We start from the raw sequence: 26145 nt of genomic DNA, 5'->3' as shown, positions 1-26145 counted from the left end.
TCACAAACTGGAAGGGGTCCCATGGAGACCCCTTCCAATTTGCGATTGGGTTACCATCCACTTGAAGTGGATGGTAACTGCGATGCCATTTGCGACCACATATGCGGTCGCAAATGGTATTGCATCCCAATGCGACTCGCAAATAGGAAGGGAACACCCCTTCCTATTTGCGAGTCTGAAATGCATTTTGCGAGTCGGTAACGACTCGCAAAATGCATTTCTGTATTGGGATACGCGTTTTGCGACTCGCAAACGGCAAATTTTGCCGTTTGCGAGTCGCAAAACGTTTGCTACATCTGGCCCCAAGAATGGGAGGTCAAAATTGAAATTTTCAGAAGAATGTGAATAATATGTAAGGTTTTCAGCCTTTACAGCCAGTGCAACAAATGCAAAATGTGCAACCTCAGGTAAAACAGGTACAAATGCCACAAATACAACAAATGCAGCCACAGGTGCAGATGGTGCATGTACAGCAAATGCATATACCGAGACAGGTTCAATTGATTCAGAGCCCAGTGGAACAGCAACAGGTTATGCTTTTGCAAGTGGTCACGTATCAGAGTAAAAACAAAAGTGAAAAAACATTTGAACGATTTCCCTTACAAAGTGAGAGTGAAATAAACGCTGAGTGGCAGTTGGATAGTTCAGATGAGGAGCAGTATGTGATGGCTGCATCATTAGATGTGGATCAGAGAGGTCCTTATGAGCAGGGTGAGGTACATGGCCATGAGGTCAGTTTCTTGGTCGACACAGGAGCGACACGCTCAATGATAAGGACAGTAGAGGTACCAGACATACCTATTTCTGAGAGGACAGTTCAGAAAGTAGGTGTTGCAAATAAACAATTGGTTAATGCCCTCCCTTACAGGACCAGTTCTTGTGAAAATTGAACATTTTAGAGACTATCACAGATTTGTTGTTTGTGACTCCAGTCCAGTATCACTGTTGAGAGGAGACTTACTGTGTAAGGTAAACTGTTCAATTATATGTTCAAGGAAGGGAATTACAATTGAGACCAATAGCACTGATAAGGAAGATTTGCCAGTTGATGAAGGGAAAAGAATGAAAGGTTGTGAACTAGCTTTATTGAATGTGGAGGATGATCGGGCAATGGACGAAGAGGAGAAAAACAAAGAGCACAATTTGGAAGACCTAATCAATTTCTTCCCAGTGTTTGAGAAGAAAGATTTACCGAATGATTTGCAGGAAAGGGTTAGACCCAAAGTTTGGGATTTTTCAGGAAAATACATTGGTTTCATTAAAGGAGTTGAGGGAGACAAAGTAGCAGTAAAAGAGAATGTGGTGTTTCCACAAACTGCTCAATCCCCAATGACAAATGAAATAATAGAAGGGATAAGACCGCTGATAGAACAATTTTTGAAGCGAGTAGTTTTAAAAGAAGTGATGAGCAGTCCATGTAATTCACCAATCATGGGTTTGAAAAAGCCGAATGGAAAAATAAGTTTGGTTCAGGATTTGAGAAAAACAAATGACATTGTGGTGAAGTGTTGTCCAGTCGTACCAAATCCAGCAGTGATAATGTTTCAGATTCCATGTGATACAGAATGGTTCACAGTCATTGATTTGTGTCAAGCTTTCTTTTCAGTATCTCTTCATGAAGACAGCAGATATCTCTTTTGTTTCATATTCCTGACTAGAGTATACTGTTGGTGTAGAATTCCTCAGGGGTTTTAAGAGTCACCTTCAATTTTCAATCAGATTCTGAAAAATAACCTGGAGTCGTTGGTAATGCCTTATCAGTTGACTTTAGTGCAGTACATTGATGATTTGTTGATAGCCTCAAAAACAAAGGAAGGCTGCAAAGAGGATACAATTGCATTGTTGAACTTTCTGGGAGATAATGGTCATAAAGTTTCTCCAGCTAAGTTGCAGTATTGTCAACAAGAGGTCAAATATTTGGGACACTTGATTGAGAAAGGATCAAGGAGAATTTCCAAAGAGAGAGAGAGTGGTGGCAATAATGAAAATGAAAATGCTAAATTCACAAAAAGAGTTGAGAATGTTTTTGGGAATGGTAGGTTATTGTTGACAGTGATCCTGAATTTTTCAGCTGTTTCAAAGCCATTGCAAAGATTGACACATAAGGATTTTTCAGATCTTATAATGATGGATGAGGAATGTGTGAAAGTCAAGCACCAGCTTTAGGTATGCCTGATTACACAAAACCTTTCCTATTGTTTTGTCAAGAAAGAGATGGATGTTCTTTGTCTGTCTTGATACAAAAACATGGTGGTGTCAATCGCCCAGTAACATAGTTTTCAGCTACTTTGGATAATGTTGCAGCAGCCTTGCCAGGATGCTTGGGAGCAGTTGCAGCAGTTGAGCAGAGTATAATTCAAAGTGAAAATATTGTGATGGGTTATCCTCTGACAGTGATGGTACCTAATTCAATTGAAATTTTATTGACTAGGTCAAAGAAACAATATTTGACAAATGCAAGACTGACACGATCTGAAACAGTGATTCTTGGAGCACCAAATGTAACAATAAAAAGATGCACAGTGCTTAACCCGGCAACTCTATTACCAAATGAGGGGGAAGATCTGTCTAACATAGATGTGTTACAACTCGGTCGTCCCATTTCTGGTGGGCGTTGTAAGGGGACTGTCGGAAGCCTGGGAATCACCTTGAACACTTATCTAGAGTCTCTTGCTGACTCCCGTTTGTTTCTCTTTTCACCATGGTATGCTTTTGTAGTATTACATTTGCTTCCTGGGACTGCAAATCCCATAATGCACAGCCTGGTAGTCAGGAAAGCCTGGATTCTGATTTCCATTGTTTTCTATGGGAGAAGTCCAGTTGCTCCTTTTCACTGGATCCTCTCCTCCAGGACTTGCAAGTGTCTGATACTACACACACCTGAGTCCTCTCCTGTGCAGCCCAGTCATGTGATTCCACCTGGGGTTTTCTGCCGCTTGGAACTGCTAATAAGCAGCCATTTCCTCAAGATCCTCTGTCGTGCATTGGAGTTTGATTCCTTTGTGTTACAGACCCCTTATCGGATGGTGTTCCAGTCTTGTTCCTGTTCTGTTCCAGCTTGAACCTGTTTCCTGTTTCTCTGTCCTGCTCCTGATTGTTCCAGCCAGAGTCTGCTCCCTATCTCTCAGCCTTGAACCTGTTTGTTTCTTCCAGAGCCTGTTTCTCTGTCCTTCTCCTGCCTTGTTTCAGCCTGAACCTGCTCTCTGTTTCAAAGTCCTGTTTTCTGCTTATTCCTACTTCCTGTATTCCAGCCCTGCCCTTGCTTGTTCCAGCCAGAGCCTGCTCTCTGTTTCCCAGTCCTGTCTCTGTTTGTTCCAGCCAGATGTTTGTGCCCTGTTTTCCAGTCCTAGTCCTGCCTTTGCTTCAGCCTGAGCCCGTTCCCAGTTCCTGCCTCTGTCTCTTAGTTTGTCCCTTCTGTTTCTGTTTCCTCTCGGTATTTGTGTCTGGTAAGTGTTTTATCAGTCTTCCTTGTCTAGTGTTATATGTTGTCTTTCATGCCTTACAGTGACAGTGTGTTATTGCTGTTTTTCCAGGAATCACCACTGTGTTTCCAGTTGGACCCACAAGAGCTTGTCTTGTGTATATAAGTACTATCCTTTTCTGTGTTGTAGGGTCCAGAGACAGAATCACTTCTGCTGCCTCCTTTCTATGGGGCTGGCAGGGCGACTATCTGTAAGAGCAAACTGCACAGAGGCATTGACATTCCCTGTCACTGTGGGAGGTTCTGCACCTTACTCTGTGTACAACCCCAGCATGTTTGTCCATTAGTAATCTGTTTCCTGTTTGTTCACACAAGGGTTGCTATGCTTTTACTTTACTGTTTTCTGTGCCTGTTCATAGCTGTCCTTTCCGTGTATGCCCTTAGCTGCTCTTTTGCCCCAGTACACTACCTCCTTAGGATATTCGGTGACCTCAAGGGGTGTCCCAACCAGAGTCCTGATCAGACCCGCCCGAAACCGTTACAAGATGATGTTGAACATGATTGTTTGGAAGTGACAGAACTATGTACTAAAACAAGAGATGGCATAAAAGACACCTGTCTGGAAGACAATTATCAAATTATTTTTGTTGATGGCTCTTGTTTACGAGACAACAGAGGTGCATTTGGAGCAGGGTATGCAGTGTGTACAGCTACAGGCATATTAGAAGGTTCACAGCTTAAAGGAGTGATATCTGCACAAGTCTCAGAGTTGGTGGTTCTTACCAGAGCATGTCAATTATCAGGTCAAATGAAAGTGACAATCTATACAGATAGCCAATACGGATTTGGAATAGTACATGGTTTTGGGCAAATTTGGTCACAGAGAGGGTTCCTGACTTCTTCGGGTTCACCTGTGAGAAATGGGGAGAGAATGCATGATTTGTTACAAGCAGTACAGAAACCTGAGAAAATTGCTGTGGTCAAATGCAGTGCACACCAGAGAGGACAAGATTATGTAACATTGGGAAATGCTTATGCAGACCAAGTTGCAAAGGTTTGTGCCCTAAATGGGTTTTCATTTAAAGGAAATTGGGAATTGATGTCTGAAAATGAAGAAATTTATGCAAATGTTACTATGCAAATAGTGGCGATATTAGATGAGTTGAAAGCAATACAGAGCAATGTTTCAGAAGAGGAAAGGAGAGATTGGATTAGACATCAATGCATACAAAGGGAGGATGAGATTTGGGTAACAATAGAGGGAAAGGTAGTCTTGCCAAACAGTTTACTGATGCAAATGGCAAGGTACTACCACGGTCAAAGACATATTGGAAGAGATGCAATGATCAGGAGTTTTAAACAATTCTGGTATAATCCAAAATTCAGACAAGTGGCAGAGCTGGTGTGCCATAGGTGCATAATTTGCCAATAGATGAATGTCAGCAAAGGAACAATTGTCAACATGGGTCACATAGGTATGGCAGGAGGTCCATTTAGTAGAATGCAGATGGATTTCATTGAAATGCCTGCATGTGCTGGTTGGAAATAAATGTTGGTGATTGTGTGCATTTTCAGTCATTGGACTGAGGCTTACCCAACAAGGAGAAATGACAGTTTTACTGTGGCTAAACTGCTTTTGCGAAAACTAATTCAACGTTTTGGTTTTCCGTTTTCAATTGAATCAGATAGGGGTACACATTTCAATAATGAGGTGATAAAATTGCTATTTTCTGCATTAAATATCCAGCAGAGATAACATTTCAGCTATCGCCCAGAAGCTTCAGACCTTGTAGAGCAAATGAATAGAACACTAAAGTCACGACTGGTCAAGGTATGTGCATCAACAAATTTAAAATGGCCAGATGCTTTACCTCTGGTACTAATGTCAATGAGAAGTACTCCTGACAAAAAGACTGAGTTGTCTCTGTACGAGATCTTGATGGGGAGAGCAATGAGATTGCTAGCAATACCTGCAAACGCACTTGTGAATATTTCAGATTCTATGGTGATAGATTACTGCAAAAGCCTGGCTGATGAGGTTCGGTCTTTTTCTCATCAGGTGGAAGTTACAACAGCTCAACAAACACAAGATCAAGCACGTCCAAAAGTCTTGCCTTGAACCACGGTGGAAGGGACCTTATCAGATTGTGCTCACTACGACGACTGCTGTGAAATGTGCTGGTTTGCCGAATTGGGTGCATGCAAGCCATATTAGAAAAGTGCATGACCCAACAGAAAGAGAAGAAGAACTGTTGAGATTACCAACTGAAGAAGACACAGACCCCGTTGGGAAAGGAATTGAGAATAGTCCCGCCCAAGTGGATTATACTCTTCCAGAACCAATTGCGGGAACGTCCGAAGACAAAGGTCCAAAGGCAAGTGAAGACTCAATATTGAGAAGATTACTGACAAAAGGAACATTGAAAGGAGACAATTGGCAGGAGAAAACTGCAGAAAGGGGAAAAAGTGATATAATACCATCAGTATCAGAGGAGAGAAAATTGCCTGGAGAAGAACACACTAGTGGAGAAGGTAGTGAAAGTGGAAGACGACCAAAAAGAGTTGCAAATAGGAGATATGCTGGATCTGAAGGGGCATACTTAAATACAAGTGACTGGCAAGAAGAATTTTTGAGTTATTGTTTTGACAGAGACTTGGAACGGGAAGATTCACAAGAAAGAGACTTTGAGTAAGGAAAATTACACTTAAGAGTTGAAACTCATACTGAAAAGACAAATGATGAAATTTACTGGAGAAAACAAATAGATAACTGGATTAGACCAGCTGCTATACTGAACTTGACAAAGGAATTGTCCAAGAGTGAATGAATTCATTAAAAAAAATGAGTAACTCACACAACCAAAACTGTAGGATTAGTTGTTGTAAAGTGTTTGGTATTGGTTTAGTGGTAATGAGTGTGTTTATATGTTTATTGTTGTTCGTAGGAGTGTCTGTTTATGAGATGGATGGAGCTTATCAGACTGAGAAAATAAGTTCTCTAGACTTGGCTGATAAGTCATTAACGAAAGATAGATTTAGGATAGATGTCAAATACCTACACGAGGAGAGCTTTCTCCTAATGTTTTCTATCGCTTATTGCATGAGAATGTCGAGGTTATCGATGCGACTGATTGTTATGTATGTACGCAGATTCCGGCTTCAGTGGAAGGAGGAACTACTTATCACAACTTGCCCGTGTCATATGTTATAAGTTGCAGTCTTTTGCTAATGCGTTTTTATCATCAAGAATATATTCAATATTTTTATTGAAACCATGATATGGTATTGTCTTTTGTACCTGTCATGGGATATTTGAATAAAATAGCTAAAGAAAATAACATAGTAATCATGAGAGATTTCTTTGAGCCTACTTTAACCTTTGGTACAGCTTTTGCGCATCGTAATAACCTAACTTTTTTACTAACACCAGCAGAAAAGAAGTTCTTAGATAATACAGAAAACCGTAGGAGAGAAATGAAGGCAAAGATGGATAAGGGAATCAGAAGTAGAATGCCTGGAATAGATTATTGTATTGTATTGTATTGTAATCGTATTTATATAGCGCTTACTACCCCTGACGAGGCGTCGAAGCGCTTTTCGATGAGTAGCACGCTACTCCGGAACCCAACAAGAATTAGTGATGGATTAGTATCATTTAATAATGAGTACAGTTTTAGTATTATTATGAGTTAATTTGAGCTGCGGATATGAGAGTTTGTTAGTTAGATTGGAGTAATGGAGGGGTGAAGGAGGAAAGAAATCTAAAAGTGTTAATTGGGAGTATATCCTTCATTTACTCAATCCAAAGGCTTGGGATGAATAAAGGGGGGCGGAGGGGGGAAGAGTATGTGGAAGGGTTAGGGAGAGCATAGTAGCAGGGTGAGATGAATACAGGAGAATTTAGTAGGGTTGTGTGGGAGGTCACAGAGGTAGAGTGAGGTTTGGTGAGTTAGATGTGGAGGTGGAGGGAAGAGCTTAGGCAGAGATATTTAGGAGATGAAAGTGGTCGAAGGGATTTGGGATGAGTCAGAGTGAGAATAGAGGATAGTTTGATAGAGACATGACATAAGAGTGATGAAAAAATGAGAGCAGAAATTCATAGATATCTAGTATAACAACCCAAAAAACCAGGAGCCATGCAATGATCCACAACATGCCAAGCACAGAAACAACATATACACATACATACACATATATATATATATATATATATATATATATATATATATTTATACCCACACACACGAATACACACATATGCACATACAATACATAATTAGAATCATGGGTAAAAAATACTTAGTCAGACAGGTTTAAAAGAGTGTGTGTGTATTTTATTGTTAAGACAGTAGCAATACATATTTTTCAAAGAAACTATAAATAAATAGAAATATACATATAATCTGAAAAAAATATTTATCCACATAGGCATATGCAGTTCATAGTTGTTTGAAAAGGTGGTTATGAAGGAAAGAGCCAACTCTTGAGTAGTTTTCTGAAAACAAGAAAGTTATCTGTGGCTCTTATAGTTGGGGGTAATGAATTCCATAGTTTTGCTGCTTGGACAGAGAAGGATGTACCACCTACAGTCTTTTTCTTGTATGGTGGTGTTCTAAGGCGGGGTGCTAGTCTTGAGCGGAGGGTTCTTTGTTGGATGTATTTGGTAATTTTCTTTCTGATAAAAAGTGGTCCTGTTCCATGTATAGCTTTGTGGGTGATACAAAGCAGTTTGAAAGAGCATCTTCTGGCAACGGGTAACCAGTGTAGTGCTCTCAAGGCAGGGGAGATGTGGTCTTGTGGCTTTATATGTAGTAGTAGCCTGGCTGCGGAATTCTGGATACTTTGTAGTTTTTCCATAACAGATAGAGATGATCCATGGTAGAGGCTATTGGCATAATCCAGTTTGGATAATACAAGTGAGATAGTAGCTTGCACCTTGTGTGGAAATCCGAGGTGGGGGAAGATGTGTCGTAAAGTCTTTAAGGTGATGAAGCATATGCGTGCTAATTTGTCTACTTGGGTATTCATAGTTAGTTTGGAATCCATGGTGATTCCTAGGTTTTTCACTTCCTTGGATAATTGAGGAGGTGGTCCGAGATCTTCAGGCCAGAAGCACAGAGGGTCATAGTTTTTCCAGTCACCACATATGAGTATTTCTGTTTTGGAGGTATTTAGTTTGAGATGGCTCCAGGTCATCCACTGATCAACGGCTCTGAGGCAACTGAAGATTTGTGACTTTTCAATGTTTTTGGGGCATTCTAATTGAAGTAGTATTTGTGTGTCATCTGCATAGTTGTAGCATGTGAGATGGAACTCATTGATCAGTTCTGGTAAAGATATCATGTAGATGTTAAAAAGCAAAGGTGAGATGATTGACCCTTGGGGGACCCTTTGGGGGACCCCTGTTTTTGTGAGGTAGGGTTCGGACGAGAAGGGGGGCGAGTGGATGATATTCGCTCTTTTTTGGAGATAGGAAGTAATCCAGTCGAGAGCAATCCCTTGTATACCGGCTTCGTGGAGTCTTTGAGTTAGGGTGTCATGGTCAACCGTATCAAAGGCAGCTGAGAGGTCCAAGAGAAGTAGTGCAGCAACTCCATTTCGGTCGACTGTGTTTTTAAGATCGTCCCAGATTGCCATGAGTGCCGATTCAGTGCTTCTTCCTGGGCGGAATCCAGTTTGGAAGTCTGAAAGTATAGAATTGTCTTCAATGAATTGTGACATCTGGGCGAATGCTGCTCTTTCTATCAATTTGCCCAGGAAAGGTCCATTCGTGATAGGTCTGTAGTTGTTGGGGTCTTGCGGGTCTAGGTTTGTTTTCTTTAATAATGGTCGTATGTATGCCTTTTTCAGGTCTGTAGGAAAAGTTCCTGAAGTTAAAGAGTTGTTGATGATTCTTCTTACAGGTGTGGCAGCAGAAGTAGATAGCAGGATGTTCTTGAAGATTTGTGGTGGGCAAGGGTCAGAAGGGCAACCAGAAGGTCTGCTTGCTTTGACCAAATCCATAAATTCACCCTGGGATAGTTGTTTGAAAGACTGTAGAGGTTGGGATGGTTTATTCTTAAAGGGTATTTTAGTAAAGGGGTTGGTGCTGATGTTTTTCTTCTGTTTTAAATAGGAGTCCAATGTGTCTGCCTTGGTTGTGTAGTGAGTTGCCAATTTGTTTGTGAAATCTTGAGTGGTGGGATGACTTCCTTCCATGCATGTGGGTTTTCGAAATTCATTGAGAATTTTATAAAATTCCTTGGTTGTAGATTGAGCATTTAGAATTCGGTCTGAGTAGTATCTTTTTTTAGCTTTTTTGATTGATGATTTGTATATCCTGTTAAGTTTGTGTAGCTGCAGTTTGTCTTGACTGTTTGTTTTGAGCCAGGTCCGCTGCAACTTTCTGATTTGTTGCTTTATCTTTTTAAGTTCTGTGTTTCTCCAAGGTGTTGGTTTTCTTTTGTCATGTGTAGTTTTTCTGAGTGGTATTAGGACATCAAAAGCTTCCTGTAGCCATTCATAAAGTTTTGGTACAGAATTGATTGTATCTAGATCTGTGTTTGCTGTTAGTTGTGTTTCTAAGTGATCCAAATTGAGTTTGCTCCATGGTCGGTAGGTGTATGTATGTAAGTGGTTGTGGGGTGTGTTGATTTGTGGAGTTATCAGATGGTGGTCTGACCAGGTGGTTGGTGTGATGCTATGAATAGTAATGAGTTCAGGCTTAGCAAAAATGACATCTAGGATGTGACCAGCGATGTGTGTGGGATTGTGTACAATCTGAGGTAGGTTCAATGCGAGTAGGCCAGTGGTGATAGCTTTTGGATGGGGCATATTGGGTTTGTCAAACCAAATGTTAAGATCCCCAAGAATGCATAGATTGGGGTATAGTGTAATAAGGTTTGAGACTGTGTCAAGAAAAGCATCAGGGAAAGAGGAGTTGTTAGGTGGAGGTCTGTAAAGGAGGAGAAAGTTACAGGATGAAGTTGGAGTAGGGTGGCATCTGGTAAGGAGGGCTTCACAACCTTGTATGGAGATGTTGTCTGTTTTACTGAGGTTTATTGCCTGTTTGAATATAATAGCTAGTCCACCTCCTCTCTTGCCTATACGGTTTTGTGTGATGGTTTGATAGCCCGGAGGAAGGGCTTCGTGCAACACTGGTGCCATGTCATCTCCCAACCAGGATTCCGTAATGAATAGTAAGTCAGGTTGTGTGTCTGTGAGCAGGTCGTAGATGTGGTGCTTGTTTTTTGAGAGTGATCGAGCATTTATGAGCTGGCAGTTTAGAGAGGGTGTGTTAGTGGTAGTGTTGTTTTGTTTAGTAGAAGGGTAAGTAGTATAATGTGAGCTTGAAGCAGGAGTGTTGCTAGTTGTGATAACTGTTTGAGGCTCACAATAGTATTGCTTTTCAAGATAGTGTTCCTCCTCCAGCAGGTTAAGGAGGCATTTTGTTGGGTCTGTGTGTGTGGGTGGTGAACTTGGTGGCTGAGAGAGCCATGAGGAGTGTAGTGTTTTTTGTAGGGTAGTTGTATTATGTAACAAACAAGGGGATGCGAGGTTGCTATGAGTGGCATGTTTTTTATTTTGTTTGCGTTTGTTTAGTGTGGATGGAGTATGGGTTAGGGGTGGTGGAGGAGCATGTGGATCATGATGTAAGGCCCTAAATTGTGCAATGGAGGAGAGGCGAGTGAATGAAGGTTGCTGGGATGGGGTGCTTGTGGTAGGTGTTTGTGAAGAGTGGGGGGGTAGGGGTGGAGATAGGATGGAATTTGTATCCTTTGTGTAGTCCTGGGGGTGGGAGTGGGTATGATGATGAGTGTAATGTAACTTTGTGTTGCTTTGATGTGCTGATGTTTGTGGTCGGTATGGTTTTTGTGGAAGAATGAGAGGGGCTATTGGTGTAGTTGTTTTTGGTGAGGGATTTGTATGTGAGTTAGTGCTGCTAAGTGGAATTTGAGTGTTAGATGGGGTGTTGATGTGTTTTGGAGATGAATGTATGAGGTGTGTAAGAGGTGATGGGTCTGTGTCAGGGAGAGAAGTATTAGTTGAGATGACCGGCAGTGGTAATATGTGTGGTGGAGTGAAATGTGGGGATTGTATGGTTGTGTGTAATTGGTGAGGAGAGGGGAAGAGTGTTTGTAGATGATGTGTTTGAAGGCAGGGTTTGGGCATTGTTATGAAGACAGGCGGTCTGTGTGGAGCGAACAGCAGATTGTGTTTTTGGTTAGTATGAGCAGAGAGTGTGTATCTGGGAGACTGAAACTGAGGGAAATGTATGTTGTAGTTTTGTATTGTGTGGGTGGTGGCAGGTAGTGTTAGTGGGAGGGGACAGAGTAGTGTTTGCTGTGATAATGAAGGTGTTTGACTGTAGTAGTTATGGGGGCTATGTGTATATGTGTTGTATGTAGGGTATTGTGTTGGGTGGTGGGGCAATGCAAAATGTCTGTGGTCAGTTTGTGATGCATAAGTTGGATATCTTTGCAGATAATGTGTTTGAATGTAGAGGGATGTGTTGGGGTAGAAACCATTCTTGGTGGAATATGAATTGGGCAGCATTTCTGGCCCTAGTCCCTAGTCCCTAGTCCCTAGTCCCTAGTCCCTAGTCCCTACCTGTCCCGAACAGGCCCAAACAGGCAACTGCCCTTGTCCTCTCCGCCCGAGCTGAGACGCCCTGAATCCTGGCCTTTTATAGCCCTACCGGTCTATAAGAAGCTCGTCTTAACCCTAGCCAATCCTGTTTTATACCCTGATTTAGCCAACTAATGGATGACCCAGCCCTATTCACCAGTCACAGCCCTATTTCCTGACCCCCAATCACAGCCCCAGCCCTAAAACCTACAGCCAATCAGAATCCCAGCCCTATCCACCAATCACAGCCCTAGAACCAACAGCCAATCAGAATCCCAGCCCTATCCACCAATCACAGCCCTAGAACCAACAGCCAATCAAAATCCCAGCCCTATCCACTAATCACAGCCCTAGAACCAACAGCCAATCAGAATCCCAGCCCTATCCACCAATCACAGCCCTAGAACCAACAGCCAATCAGAATCCCAGCCCTATCCACCAATCATAACTGCATCCCTGGAGCTAGCAACCAATGAAACACCATCTCCCAAAAACCAATCACAACAGCATGTGCAACAACCACGAAGAACCTATATAAGGAGCAGGTTAACTAAACTCCAGTCCCTGTGGCCTGGGGGGAGGCTACTGCTGCTCTATTCAGTATCTCCTTGGATACAGACAGGCTGAATCCACACTTCCAAGCTAGCAGAGTCTACTTTCCAGGTAAGGGGGAGATTGTTTAAGAGACAAACACTGCAATAGTTCTGGGCGCACACTCTAAAATCAGGCTTTTTTTAAGGCAAAAAGACGGGGGCAGACAGCTTTTAAGCACAATTTAAATCACACAAACAGATTAAAAATAGTCTCCTAAAACCACACTCTGAAAGATGTATGTAGTCTTTTTACTAAGAATTGGGGTGAAAAAAAGGGGGGCAGAGGGGGGGAGAAGGGGGGGGGGAGCCACAAACTAGCAAGGGAATTCACACAGTCACGGCAAAAACGATTTTTAAACAAACACCACTTTAAAAGAGGCCAGGCTGCCTGAAAACACAGAGAGTCCACAGTAAAACAAACACTTTTTGAACAAATTTATACTATTTAACTAGAAAATATCTTTGGGCTCCTTACCTCGGTCTTTTTGCAATCCTTGAACACTGGGCTGTATCAGGACACAGGGGAGATGCACACAGGAACACAAAATGGAGGTGCCTGTCTTTGGCCTTCCCTCCACAAACTTAAGGAGCAAGAGCTGGTGGGGGGGGCGGGTCTCAGGTGCAGCAGAGACTCAGGGAGCAAATCAGCTAAGTCCAGTCCCTGTGGCCTGGGGGGAGGCTACTGCTGCTCTATTCAGTATCTCCTTGGATACAGACAGGCTGAATCCACACTTCCAAGCTAGCAGAGTCTACTTTCCAGGTAAGGGGGAGATTGTTTAAGAGACAAACACTGCAATAGTTCTGGGCGCACACTCTAAAATCGGGCTTTTTTTAAGGCAAAAAGACAGGGGGGCAGACAGCTTTTAAGCACAATTTAAATCACACAAACAGATTAAAAACAGTCTCCTAAAACCACACTCTGAAAGATGTATGTAGTCTTTTTACTAAGAATTGGGGTGAAAAAAAGGGGGGCAGAGGGGGGGGGAAAGGGGGGGGAGCCACAAACTAGCAAGGGAATTCACACAGTCACGGCAAAAACGATTTTTAAACAAACACCACTTTAAGAGGCCAGGCTGCCTGAAAACACAGAGAGTCCACAGTAAAACAAACACTTTTTGAACAAATTTATACTATTTAACTAGAAAATATCTTTGGGCTCCTTACCTAGGTCTTTTTGCAATCCTTGAACACTGGGCTGTATCAGGACACAGGGGAGATGCACACAGGAACACAAAATGGAGGTGCCTGTCTTTGGCCTTCCCTCCACAAACTTAAGGAGCCAGAGCAGGTGGGGGGGCGGGTCTCAGGTGCAGCAGAGACTCAGGGAGCCAATCAGCTAAGTCCAGTCCCTGTGGCCTGGGGGGAGGCTACTGCTGCTCTATTCAGTATCTCCTTGGATACAGACAGGCTGAATCCACACTTCCAAGCTAGCAGAGTCTACTTTCCAGGTAAGGGGGAGATTGTTTAAGAGACAAACACTGCAATAGTTCTGGGCGCACACTCTAAAATCGGGCTTTTTTTAAGGCAAAAAGACAGGGGGGCAGACAGCTTTTAAGCACAATTTAAATCACACAAACAGATTAAAAACAGTCTCCTAAAACCACACTCTGAAAGATGTATGTAGTCTTTTTACTAAGAATTGGGGTGGAAAAAAAGGGGGGCAGAGGGGGGGAAAAGGGTGGGGGGGGGGAGCCACAAACTAGCAAGGGAATTCACACAGTCACGGCAAAAACGATTTTAAACAAACACCACTTTAAAAGAGGCCAGGCTGCCTGAAAACACAGAGAGTCCACAGTAAAACAAACACTTTTTGAACAAATTTATACTATTTAACTAGAAAATATCTTTGGGCTCCTTACCTAGGTCTTTTTGCAATCCTTGAACACTGGGCTGTATCAGGACACAGGGGAGATGCACACAGGAACACAAAATGGAGGTGCCTGTCTTTGGCCTTCCCTCCACAAACTTAAGGAGCCAGAGCAGGTGGGGGGGGCGGGTCTCAGGTGCAGCAGAGACTCAGGGAGCCAATCAGCTAAGTCCAGTCCCTGTGGCCTGGGGGGAGGCTACTGCTGCTCTATTCAGTATCTCCTTGGATACAGACAGGCTGAATCCACACTTCCAAGCTAGCAGAGTCTACTTTCCAGGTAAGGGGGAGATTGTTTAAGAGACAAACACTGCAATAGTTCTGGGCGCACACTCTAAAATCGGGCTTTTTTTAAGGCAAAAAGACAGGGGGGCAGACAGCTTTTAAGCACAATTTAAATCACACAAACAGATTAAAAATAGTCTCCTAAAACCACACTCTGAAAGATGTATGTAGTCTTTTTACTAAGAATTGGGGTGAAAAAAAGGGGGGCAGAGGGGGGGAGAAGGGGGGGGGGAGCCACAAACTAGCAAGGGAATTCACACAGTCACGGCAAAAACGATTTTTAAACAAACACCACTTTAAAAGAGGCCAGGCTGCCTGAAAACACAGAGAGTCCACAGTAAAACAAACACTTTTTGAACAAATTTATACTATTTAACTAGAAAATATCTTTGGGCTCCTTACCTCGGTCTTTTTGCAATCCTTGAACACTGGGCTGTATCAGGACACAGGGGAGATGCACACAGGAACACAAAATGGAGGTGCCTGTCTTTGGCCTTCCCTCCACAAACTTAAGGAGCAAGAGCTGGTGGGGGGGGCGGGTCTCAGGTGCAGCAGAGACTCAGGGAGCAAATCAGCTAAGTCCAGTCCCTGTGGCCTGGGGGGAGGCTACTGCTGCTCTATTCAGTATCTCCTTGGATACAGACAGGCTGAATCCACACTTCCAAGCTAGCAGAGTCTACTTTCCAGGTAAGGGGGAGATTGTTTAAGAGACAAACACTGCAATAGTTCTGGGCGCACACTCTAAAATCGGGCTTTTTTTAAGGCAAAAAGACAGGGGGGCAGACAGCTTTTAAGCACAATTTAAATCACACAAACAGATTAAAAACAGTCTCCTAAAACCACACTCTGAAAGATGTATGTAGTCTTTTTACTAAGAATTGGGGTGAAAAAAAGGGGGGCAGAGGGGGGGAAGGGGGGGAGCCACAAACTAGCAAGGGAATTCACACAGTCACGGCAAAAACGATTTTAAACAAACACCACTTTAAAAGAGGCCAGGCTGCCTGAAAACACAGAGAGTCCACAGTAAAACAAACACTTTTTGAACAAATTTATACTATTTAACTAGAAAATATCTTTGGGCTCCTTACCTAGGTCTTTTTGCAATCCTTGAACACTGGGCTGTATCAGGACACAGGGGAGATGCACACAGGAACACAAAATGGAGGTGCCTGTCTTTGGCCTTCCCTCCACAAACTTAAGGAGCCAGAGCAGGTGGGGGGGGGGGGGGGCGGGTCTCAGGTGTAGCAGAGACTCAGGGAGCCAATCAGCTAAGTCCAGTCCCTGTGGCCTGGGGGGAGGCTACTGCTGCTCTATTCAGTATCTCCTTGGATACAGACAGGCTGAATCCACACTTCCAAGCTAGCAGAGTCTACTTTCCAGGAAAGGGGGAGATTGTTTAAGAGACAAACACTGCAATAGTTCTGCGCGCACACTCTAAAATCGGGCTTTTTTTAAGGGAAAAAGACAGGGGGGCAGACAGCTTTTAAGCACAATTTAAATCACACAAACAGATTAAAAACAGTCTCCTAAAACCACACTCTGAAAGATGTTTGTAGTCTTTTTACTAAGAATTGGGGTGAAAAAAGGGGGGTAGAGGGGGGGAAAAGGGGGGGGGGGGAGCCACAAACTAGCAAGGGAATTCACACAGTCACGGCAAAAACGATTTTTAAACAAACACCACTTTAAAAGAGGCCAGGCTGCCTGAAAACACAGAGAGTCCACAGTAAAACAAACACTTTTTGAACAAATTTATACTATTTAACTAGAAAATATCTTTGGGCTCCTTACCTAGGTCTTTTTGCAATCCTTGAACACTGGGCTGTATCAGGACACAGGGGAGATGCACACAGGAACACAAAATGGAGGTGCCTGTCTTTGGCCTTCCCTCCACAAACTAAAGGAGCCAGAGCAGGTGGGGGGGGCGGGTCTCTGGTGCAGCAGAGACTCAGGGAGCCAATCAGCTAAGTCCAGTCCCTGTGGCCTGGGGGGAGGCTACTGCTGCTCTATTCAGTATCTCCTTGGATACAGACAGGCTGAATCCACACTTCCAAGCTAGCAGAGTCCACTTTCCAGGTAAGGGGGAGATTGTTTAAGAGACAAACACTGCAATAGTTCTGGGCGCACACTCTAAAATCGGGCTTTTTTTAAGGCAAAAAGACAGGGGGGCAGACAGCTTTTAAGCACAATTAAAATCACACAAACAGATTAAAAACAGTCTCCTAAAACCACACTCTGAAAGATGTATGTAGTCTTTTTACTAAGAATTGGGGTGAAAAAAAGGGGGGCAGATGGGGGGGGGAAAGGGGGGGGGGAGCCACAAACTAGCAAGGGAATTCACACAGTCACGGCAAAAACGATTTTTAAACAAACACCACTTTAAGAGGCCAGGCTGCCTGAAAACACAGAGAGTCCACAGTAAAACAAACACTTTTTGAACAAATTTATACTATTTAACTAGAAAATATCTTTGGGCTCCTTACCTAGGTCTTTTTGCAATCCTTGAACACTGGGCTGTATCAGGACACAGGGGAGATGCACACAGGAACACAAAATGGAGGTGCCTGTCTTTGGCCTTCCCTCCACAAACTTAAGGAGCCAGAGCAGGTGGGGGGGTGGGTCTCAGGTGCAGCAGAGACTCAGGGAGCCAATCAGCTAAGTCCAGTCCCTGTGGCCTGGGGGGAGGCTACTGCTGCTCTATTCAGTATCTCCTTGGATACAGACAGGCTGAATCCACACTTCCAAGCTAGCAGAGTCTACTTTCCAGGTAAGGGGGAGATTGTTTAAGAGACAAACACTGCAATAGTTCTGGGCGCACACTCTAAAATCGGGCTTTTTTTAAGGCAAAAAGACAGGGGGGCAGACAGCTTTTAAGCACAATTTAAATCACACAAACAGATTAAAAATAGTCTCCTAAAACCACACTCTGAAAGATGTATGTAGTCTTTTTACTAAGAATTGGGGTGAAAAAAAGGGGGGCAGAGGGGGGGAAAAGGGGGGGGGGGAGCCACAAACTAGCAAGGGAATTCACACAGTCACGGCAAAAACGATTTTTAAACAAACACCACTTTAAAAGAGGCCAGGCTGCCTGAAAACACAGAGAGTCCACAGTAAAACAAACACTTTTTGAACAAATTTATTCTATTTAACTAGAAAATATCTTTGGGCTCCTTACCTAGGTCTTTTTGCAATCCTTGAACACTGGGCTGTATCAGGACACAGGGGAGATGCACACAGGAACACAAAATGGAGGTGCCTGTCTTTGGCCTTCCCTCCACAAACTTAAGGAGCCAGAGCTGGTGGGGGGGGGCGGGTCTCAGGTGCAGCAGAGACTCAGGGAGCCAATCAGCTAAGTCCAGTCCCTGTGGCCTGGGGGGAGGCTACTGCTGCTCTATTCAGTATCTCCTTGGATACAGACAGGCTGAATCCACACTTCCAAGCTAGCAGAGTCTACTTTCCAGGTAAGGGGGAGATTGTTTAAGAGACAAACACTGCAATAGTTCTGGGCGCACACTCTAAAATCGGGCTTTTTTTAAGGCAAAAAGACAGGGGGGCAGACAGCTTTTAAGCACAATTTAAATCACACAAACAGATTAAAAACAGTCCTCCTAAAACCACACTCTGAAAGATGTATGTAGTATTTTTACTAAGAATTGGGGTGAAAAAAAGGGGGGAAGAGGGGGGGAAAAGGGGGGGGGGAGCCACAAACTAGCAAGGGAATTCACACAGTCACGGCAAAAACGATTTTTAAACAAACACCACTTTAAAAGAGGCCAGGCTGCCTGAAAACACAGAGAGTCCACAGTAAAACAAACACTTTTTGAACAAATTTATACTATTTAACTAGAAAATATCTTTGGGCTCCTTACCTAGGTCTTTTTGCAATTCTTGAACACTGGGCTGTATCAGGACACAGGGGAGATGCACACAGGAACACAAAATGGAGGTGACTGTCTTTGGCCTTCCCTCCACAAACTTAAGGAGCCAGAGCAGGTGGGGGGGCGGGTCTCAGGTACAGCAGAGACTCAGGGAGCCAATCAGCTAAGTCCAGTCCCTGTGGCCTGGGGGGAGGCTACTGCTGCTCTATTCAGTATCTCCTTGGATACAGACAGGCTGAATCCACACTTCCAAGCTAGCAGAGTCTACTTTCCAGGTAAGGGGGAGATTGTTTAAGAGACAAACACTGCAATAGTTCTGGGCGCACACTCTAAAATCTGGCTTTTTTTAAGGCAAAAAGACAGGGGGGCAGACAGCTTTGAAGCACAATTTAAATCACACAAACAGATTAAAAACAGTCTCCTAAAACCACACTCTGAAAGATGTATGTAGTCTTTTTACTAAGAATTGGGGTGAAAAAAAGGGGGGCAGAGGGGGGGGAAGGGGGGGGGGAGCCACAAACTAGCAAGGGAATTCACACAGTCACGGCAAAAACGATTTTTAAACAAACACCACTTTAAGAGGCCAGGCTGCCTGAAAACACAGAGAGTCCACAGTAAAACAAACACTTTTTGAACAAATTTATACTATTTAACTAGAAAATATCTTTGGGCTCCTTACCTAGGTCTTTTTGCAATCCTTGAACACTGGGCTGTATCAGGACACAGGGGAGATGCACACAGGAACACAAAATGGAGGTGCCTGTCTTTGGCCTTCCCTCCACAAACTTAAGGAGCCAGAGCAGGTGGGGGGGCGGGTCTCAGGTGCAGCAGAGACTCAGGGAGCCAATCAGCTAAGTCCAGTCCCTGTGGCCTGGGGGGAGGCTACTGCTGCTCTATTCAGTATCTCCTTGGATACAGACAGGCTGAATCCACACTTCCAAGCTAGCAGAGTCTACTTTCCAGGTAAGGGGGAGATTGTTTAAGAGACAAACACTGCAATAGTTCTGGGCGCACACTCTAAAATCGGGCTTTTTTTAAGGCAAAAAGACAGGGGGGCAGACAGCTTTTAAGCACAATTTAAATCACACAAACAGATTAAAAACAGACTCCTAAAACCACACTCTGAAAGATGTATGTAATCTTTTTACTGAGAATTGGGGTGAAAAAAAGGGGGGCAGAGGGGGGGAAAGGGGGGGGGGGAGCCACAAACTAGCAAGGGAATTCACACAGTCACGGCAAAAACGATTTTAAACAAACACCACTTTAAAAGAGGCCAGGCTGCCTGAAAACACAGAGAGTCCACAGTAAAACAAACACTTTTTGAACAAATTTATACTATTTAACTAGAAAATATCTTTGGGCTCCTTACACCTAGGTCTTTTTGCAATCCTTGAACACTGGGCTGTATCAGGACACAGGGGAGATGCACACAGGAACACAAAATGGAGGTGCCTGTCTTTGGCCTTCCCTCCACAAACTTAAGGAGCCAGAGCAGGTGGGGGGGGGCGGGTCTCAGGTGCAGCAGAGACTCAGGGAGCCAATCAGCTAAGTCCAGTCCCTGTGGCCTGGGGGGAGGCTACTGCTGCTCTATTCAGTATCTCCTTGGATACAGACAGGCTGAATCCACACTTCCAAGCTAGCAGAGTCTACTTTCCAGGTAAGGGGGAGATTGTTTAAGAGACAAACACTGCAATAGTTCTGGGCGCACACTCTAAAATCGGGCATTTTTTAAGGCAAAAAGACAGGGGGGCAGACAGCTTTTAAGCACAATTTAAATCACACAAACAGATTAAAAACAGTCTCCTAAAACCACACTCTGAAAGATGTATGTAGTCTTTTTACTAAGAATTGGGGTGAAAAAAAGGGGGGCAGAGGGGGGGGGAGAGGGGGGGGGGAGCCACAAACTAGCAAGGGAATTCACACAGTCACGGCAAAAACGATTTTTAAACAAACACCACTTTAAGAGGTCAGGCTGCCTGAAAACACAGAGAGTCCACAGTAAAACAAACACTTTTTGAACAAATTTATACTATTTAACTAGAAAATATCTTTGGGCTCCTTACCTAGGTCTTTTTGCAATCCTTGAACACTGGGCTGTATCAGGACACAGGGGAGATGCACACAGGAACACAAAATGGAGGTGCCTGTCTTTGGCCTTCCCTCCACAAACTTAAGGAGCCAGAGCAGGTGGGGGGGGCGGGTCTCAGGTGCAGCAGAGACTCAGGGAGCCAATCAGCTAAGTCCAGTCCCTGTGGCCTGGGGGGAGGCTACTGCTGCTCTATTCAGTATCTCCTTGGATACAGACAGGCTGAATCCACACTTCCAAGCTAGCAGAGTCTACTTTCCAGGTAAGGGGGAGATTGTTTAAGAGACAAACACTGCAATAGTTCTGGGCGCACACTCTAAAATAAGGCTTTTTTTAAGGCAAAAAGACAGGGGGGCAGACAGCTTTTAAGCACAATTTAAATCACACAAACAGATTAAAAACAGTCTCCTAAAACCACACTCTGAAAGATGTATTTAGTCTTTTTACTAAGAATTGGGGTGAAAAAAAGGGGGGCAGAGGGGGGGAAAAGAGGGGGGGGGAGCCACAAACTAGCAAGGGAATTCACACAGTCACGGCAAAAACGATTTTAAACAAACACCACTTTAAAAGAGGCCAGGCTGCCTGAAAACACAGAGAGTCCACAGTAAAACAAACACTTTTTGAACAAATTTATACTATTTAACTAGAAAATATCTTTGGGCTCCTTACCTAGGTCTTTTTGCAATCCTTGAACACTGGGCTGTATCAGGACACAGGGGAGATGCACACAGGAACACAAAATGGAGGTGCCTGTCTTTGGCCTTCCCTCCACAAACTTAAGGAGCCAGAGCAGGTGGGGGGGGCGGGTCTCAGGTGCAGCAGAGACTCAGGGAGCCAATCAGCTAAGTCCAGTCCCTGTGGCCTGGGGGGAGGCTACTGCTGCTCTATTCAGTATCTCCTTGGATACAGACAGGCTGAATCCACACTTCCAAGCTAGCAGAGTCTACTTTCCAGGTAAGGGGGAGATTGTTTAAGAGACAAACACTGCAATAGTTCTGGGCGCACACTCTAAAATCGGGCTTTTTTTAAGGCAAAAAGACAGGGGGGCAGACAGCTTTTAAGCACAATTTAAATCACACAAACAGATTAAAAACAGTCTCCTAAAACCACACTCTGAAAGATGTATGTAGTCTTTTTACTAAGAATAGGGGTGAAAAAAAGGGGGGCAGAGGGGGGGGGGAAAGGGGGGGAGCCACAAACTAGCAAGGGAATTCACACAGTCACGGCAAAAACGATTTTTAAACAAACACCACTTTAAGAGGCCAGGCTGCCTGAAAACACAGAGAGTCCACAGTAAAACAAACACTTTTTGAACAAATTTATACTATTTAACTAGAAAATATCTTTGTGCTCCTTACCTAGGTCTTTTTGCAATCCTTGAACACTGGGCTGTATCAGGACACAGGGGAGATGCACACAGGAACACAAAATGGAGGTGCCTGTCTTTGGCCTTCCCTCCACAAACTTAAGGAGCCAGAGCAGGTGGGGGGGCGGGTCTCAGGTGCAGCAGAGACTCAGGGAGCCAATCAGCTAAGTCCAGTCCCTGTGGCCTGGGGGGAGGCTACTGCTGCTCTATTCAGTATCTCCTTGGATACAGACAGGCTGAATCCACACTTCCAAGCTAGCAGAGTCTACTTTCCAGGTAAGGGGGAGATTGTTTAAGAGACAAACACTGCAATAGTTCTGGGCGCACACTCTAAAATCGGGCTTTTTTTAAGGCAAAAAGACAGGGGGGCAGACAGCTTTTAAGCACAATTTAAATCACACAAACAGATTAAAAACAGTCTCCTAAAACCACACTCTGAAAGATGTATGTAGTCTTTTTACTAAGAATTGGGGTGGAAAAAAAGGGGGGCAGAGGGGGGGAAAAGGGTGGGGGGGGGGAGCCACAAACTAGCAAGGGAATTCACACAGTCACGGCAAAAACGATTTTAAACAAACACCACTTTAAAAGAGGCCAGGCTGCCTGAAAACACAGAGAGTCCACAGTAAAACAAACACTTTTTGAACAAATTTATACTATTTAACTAGAAAATATCTTTGGGCTCCTTACCTAGGTCTTTTTGCAATCCTTGAACACTGGGCTGTATCAGGACACAGGGGAGATGCACACAGGAACACAAAATGGAGGTGCCTGTCTTTGGCCTTCCCTCCACAAACTTAAGGAGCCAGAGCAGGTGGGGGGGCGGGTCTCAGGTACAGCAGAGACTCAGGGAGCCAATCAGCTAAGTCCAGTCCCTGTGGCCTGGGGGGAGGCTACTGCTGCTCTATTCAGTATCTCCTTGGATACAGACAGGCTGAATCCACACTTCCAAGCTAGCAGAGTCTACTTTCCAGGTAAGGGGGAGATTGTTTAAGAGACAAACACTGCAATAGTTCTGGGCGCACACTCTAAAATCTGGCTTTTTTTAAGGCAAAAAGACAGGGGGGCAGACAGCTTTGAAGCACAATTTAAATCACACAAACAGATTAAAAACAGTCTCCTAAAACCACACTCTGAAAGATGTATGTAGTCTTTTTACTAAGAATTGGGGTGAAAAAAAGGGGGGCAGAGGGGGGGGAAGGTGGGGGGGAGCCACAAACTAGCAAGGGAATTCACACAGTCACGGCAAAAACGATTTTTAAACAAACACCACTTTAAGTTGTCAGGCTGCCTGAAAACACAGAGAGTCCACAGTAAAACAAACACTTTTTGAACAAATTTATACTATTTAACTAGAAAATATCTTTGGGCTCCTTACCTAGGTCTTTTTGCAATCCTTGAACACTGGGCTGTATCAGGACACAGGGGAGATGCACACAGGAACACAAAATGGAGGTGCCTGTCTTTGGCCTTCCCTCCACAAACTTAAGGAGCCAGAGCAGGTGGGGGGGGGCGGGTCTCAGGTGCAGCAGAGACTCAGGGAGCCAATCAGCTAAGTCCAGTCCCTGTGGCCTGGGGGGAGGCTACTGCTGCTCTATTCAGTATCTCCTTGGATACAGACAGGCTGAATCCACACTTCCAAGCTAGCAGAGTCTACTTTCCAGGTAAGGGGGAGATTGTTTAAGAGACAAACACTGCAATAGTTCTTGGCGCACACTCTAAAATAAGGCTTTTTTTAAGGCAAAAAGACAGGGGGGCAGACAGCTTTTAAGCACAATTTAAATCACACAAACAGATTAAAAACAGTCTCCTAAAACCACACTCTGAAAGATGTATTTAGTCTTTTTACTAAGAATTGGGGTGAAAAAAAGGGGGGCAGAGGGGGGGAAAAGAGGGGGGGGGAGCCACAAACTAGCAAGGGAATTCACACAGTCACGGCAAAAACGATTTTAAACAAACACCACTTTAAAAGAGGCCAGGCTGCCTGAAAACACAGAGAGTCCACAGTAAAACAAACACTTTTTGAACAAATTTATACTATTTAACTAGAAAATATCTTTGGGCTCCTTACCTAGGTCTTTTTGCAATCCTTGAACACTGGGCTGTATCAGGACACAGGGGAGATGCACACAGGAACACAAAATGGAGGTGCCTGTCTTTGGCCTTCCCTCCACAAACTTAAGGAGCCAGAGCAGGTGGGGGGGGCGGGTCTCAGGTGCAGCAGAGACTCAGGGAGCCAATCAGCTAAGTCCAGTCCCTGTGGCCTGGGGGGAGGCTACTGCTGCTCTATTCAGTATCTCCTTGGATACAGACAGGCTGAATCCACACTTCCAAGCTAGCAGAGTCTACTTTCCAGGTAAGGGGGAGATTGTTTAAGAGACAAACACTGCAATAGTTCTGGGCGCACACTCTAAAATCGGGCTTTTTTTAAGGCAAAAAGACAGGGGGGCAGACAGCTTTTAAGCACAATTTAAATCACACAAACAGATTAAAAACAGTCTCCTAAAACCACACTCTGAAAGATGTATGTAGTCTTTTTACTAAGAATAGGGGTGAAAAAAAGGGGGGCAGAGGGGGGGGGGAAAGGGGGGGGAGCCACAAACTAGCAAGGGAATTCACACAGTCACGGCAAAAACGATTTTTAAACAAACACCACTTTAAGAGGCCAGGCTGCCTGAAAACACAGAGAGTCCACAGTAAAACAAACACTTTTTGAACAAATTTATACTATTTAACTAGAAAATATCTTTGTGCTCCTTACCTAGGTCTTTTTGCAATCCTTGAACACTGGGCTGTATCAGGACACAGGGGAGATGCACACAGGAACACAAAATGGAGGTGCCTGTCTTTGGCCTTCCCTCCACAAACTTAAGGAGCCAGAGCAGGTGGGGGGGCGGGTCTCAGGTGCAGCAGAGACTCAGGGAGCCAATCAGCTAAGTCCAGTCCCTGTGGCCTGGGGGGAGGCTACTGCTGCTCTATTCAGTATCTCCTTGGATACAGACAGGCTGAATCCACACTTCCAAGCTAGCAGAGTCTACTTTCCAGGTAAGGGGGAGATTGTTTAAGAGACAAACACTGCAATAGTTCTGGGCGCACACTCTAAAATCGGGCTTTTTTTAAGGCAAAAAGACAGGGGGGCAGACAGCTTTTAAGCACAATTTAAATCACACAAACAGATTAAAAACAGTCTCCTAAAACCACACTCTGAAAGATGTATGTAGTCTTTTTACTAAGAATTGGGGTGGAAAAAAAGGGGGGCAGAGGGGGGGAAAAGGGTGGGGGGGGGGAGCCACAAACTAGCAAGGGAATTCACACAGTCACGGCAAAAACGATTTTAAACAAACACCACTTTAAAAGAGGCCAGGCTGCCTGAAAACACAGAGAGTCCACAGTAAAACAAACACTTTTTGAACAAATTTATACTATTTAACTAGAAAATATCTTTGGGCTCCTTACCTAGGTCTTTTTGCAATCCTTGAACACTGGGCTGTATCAGGACACAGGGGAGATGCACACAGGAACACAAAATGGAGGTGCCTGTCTTTGGCCTTCCCTCCACAAACTTAAGGAGCCAGAACAGGTGGGGGGGGGGGGGCGGGTCTCAGGTGCAGCAGAGACTCAGGGAGCCAATCAGCTAAGTCCAGTCCCTGTGGCCTGGGGGGAGGCTACTGCTGCTCTATTCAGTATCTCCTTGGATACAGACAGGCTGAATCCACACTTCCAAGCTAGCAGAGTCTACTTTCCAGGAAAGGGGGAGATTGTTTAAGAGACAAACACTGCAATAGTTCTGCGCGCACACTCTAAAATCGGGCTTTTTTTAAGGGAAAAAGACAGGGGGGCAGACAGCTTTTAAGCACAATTTAAATCACACAAACAGATTAAAAACAGTCTCCTAAAACCACACTCTGAAAGATGTTTGTAGTCTTTTTACTAAGAATTGGGGTGAAAAAAGGGGGGTAGAGGGGGGGGAAAAGGGGGGGGGGGGGGAGCCACAAACTAGCAAGGGAATTCACACAGTCACGGCAAAAACGATTTTTAAACAAACACCACT

This window comes from Pleurodeles waltl, chromosome 1_1 (genome assembly GCF_031143425.1).
Source record: "Pleurodeles waltl isolate 20211129_DDA chromosome 1_1, aPleWal1.hap1.20221129, whole genome shotgun sequence".
Classification (NCBI taxonomy): domain Eukaryota; kingdom Metazoa; phylum Chordata; class Amphibia; order Caudata; family Salamandridae; genus Pleurodeles; species Pleurodeles waltl.
This window is presented reverse-complemented; position numbering follows the sequence as displayed.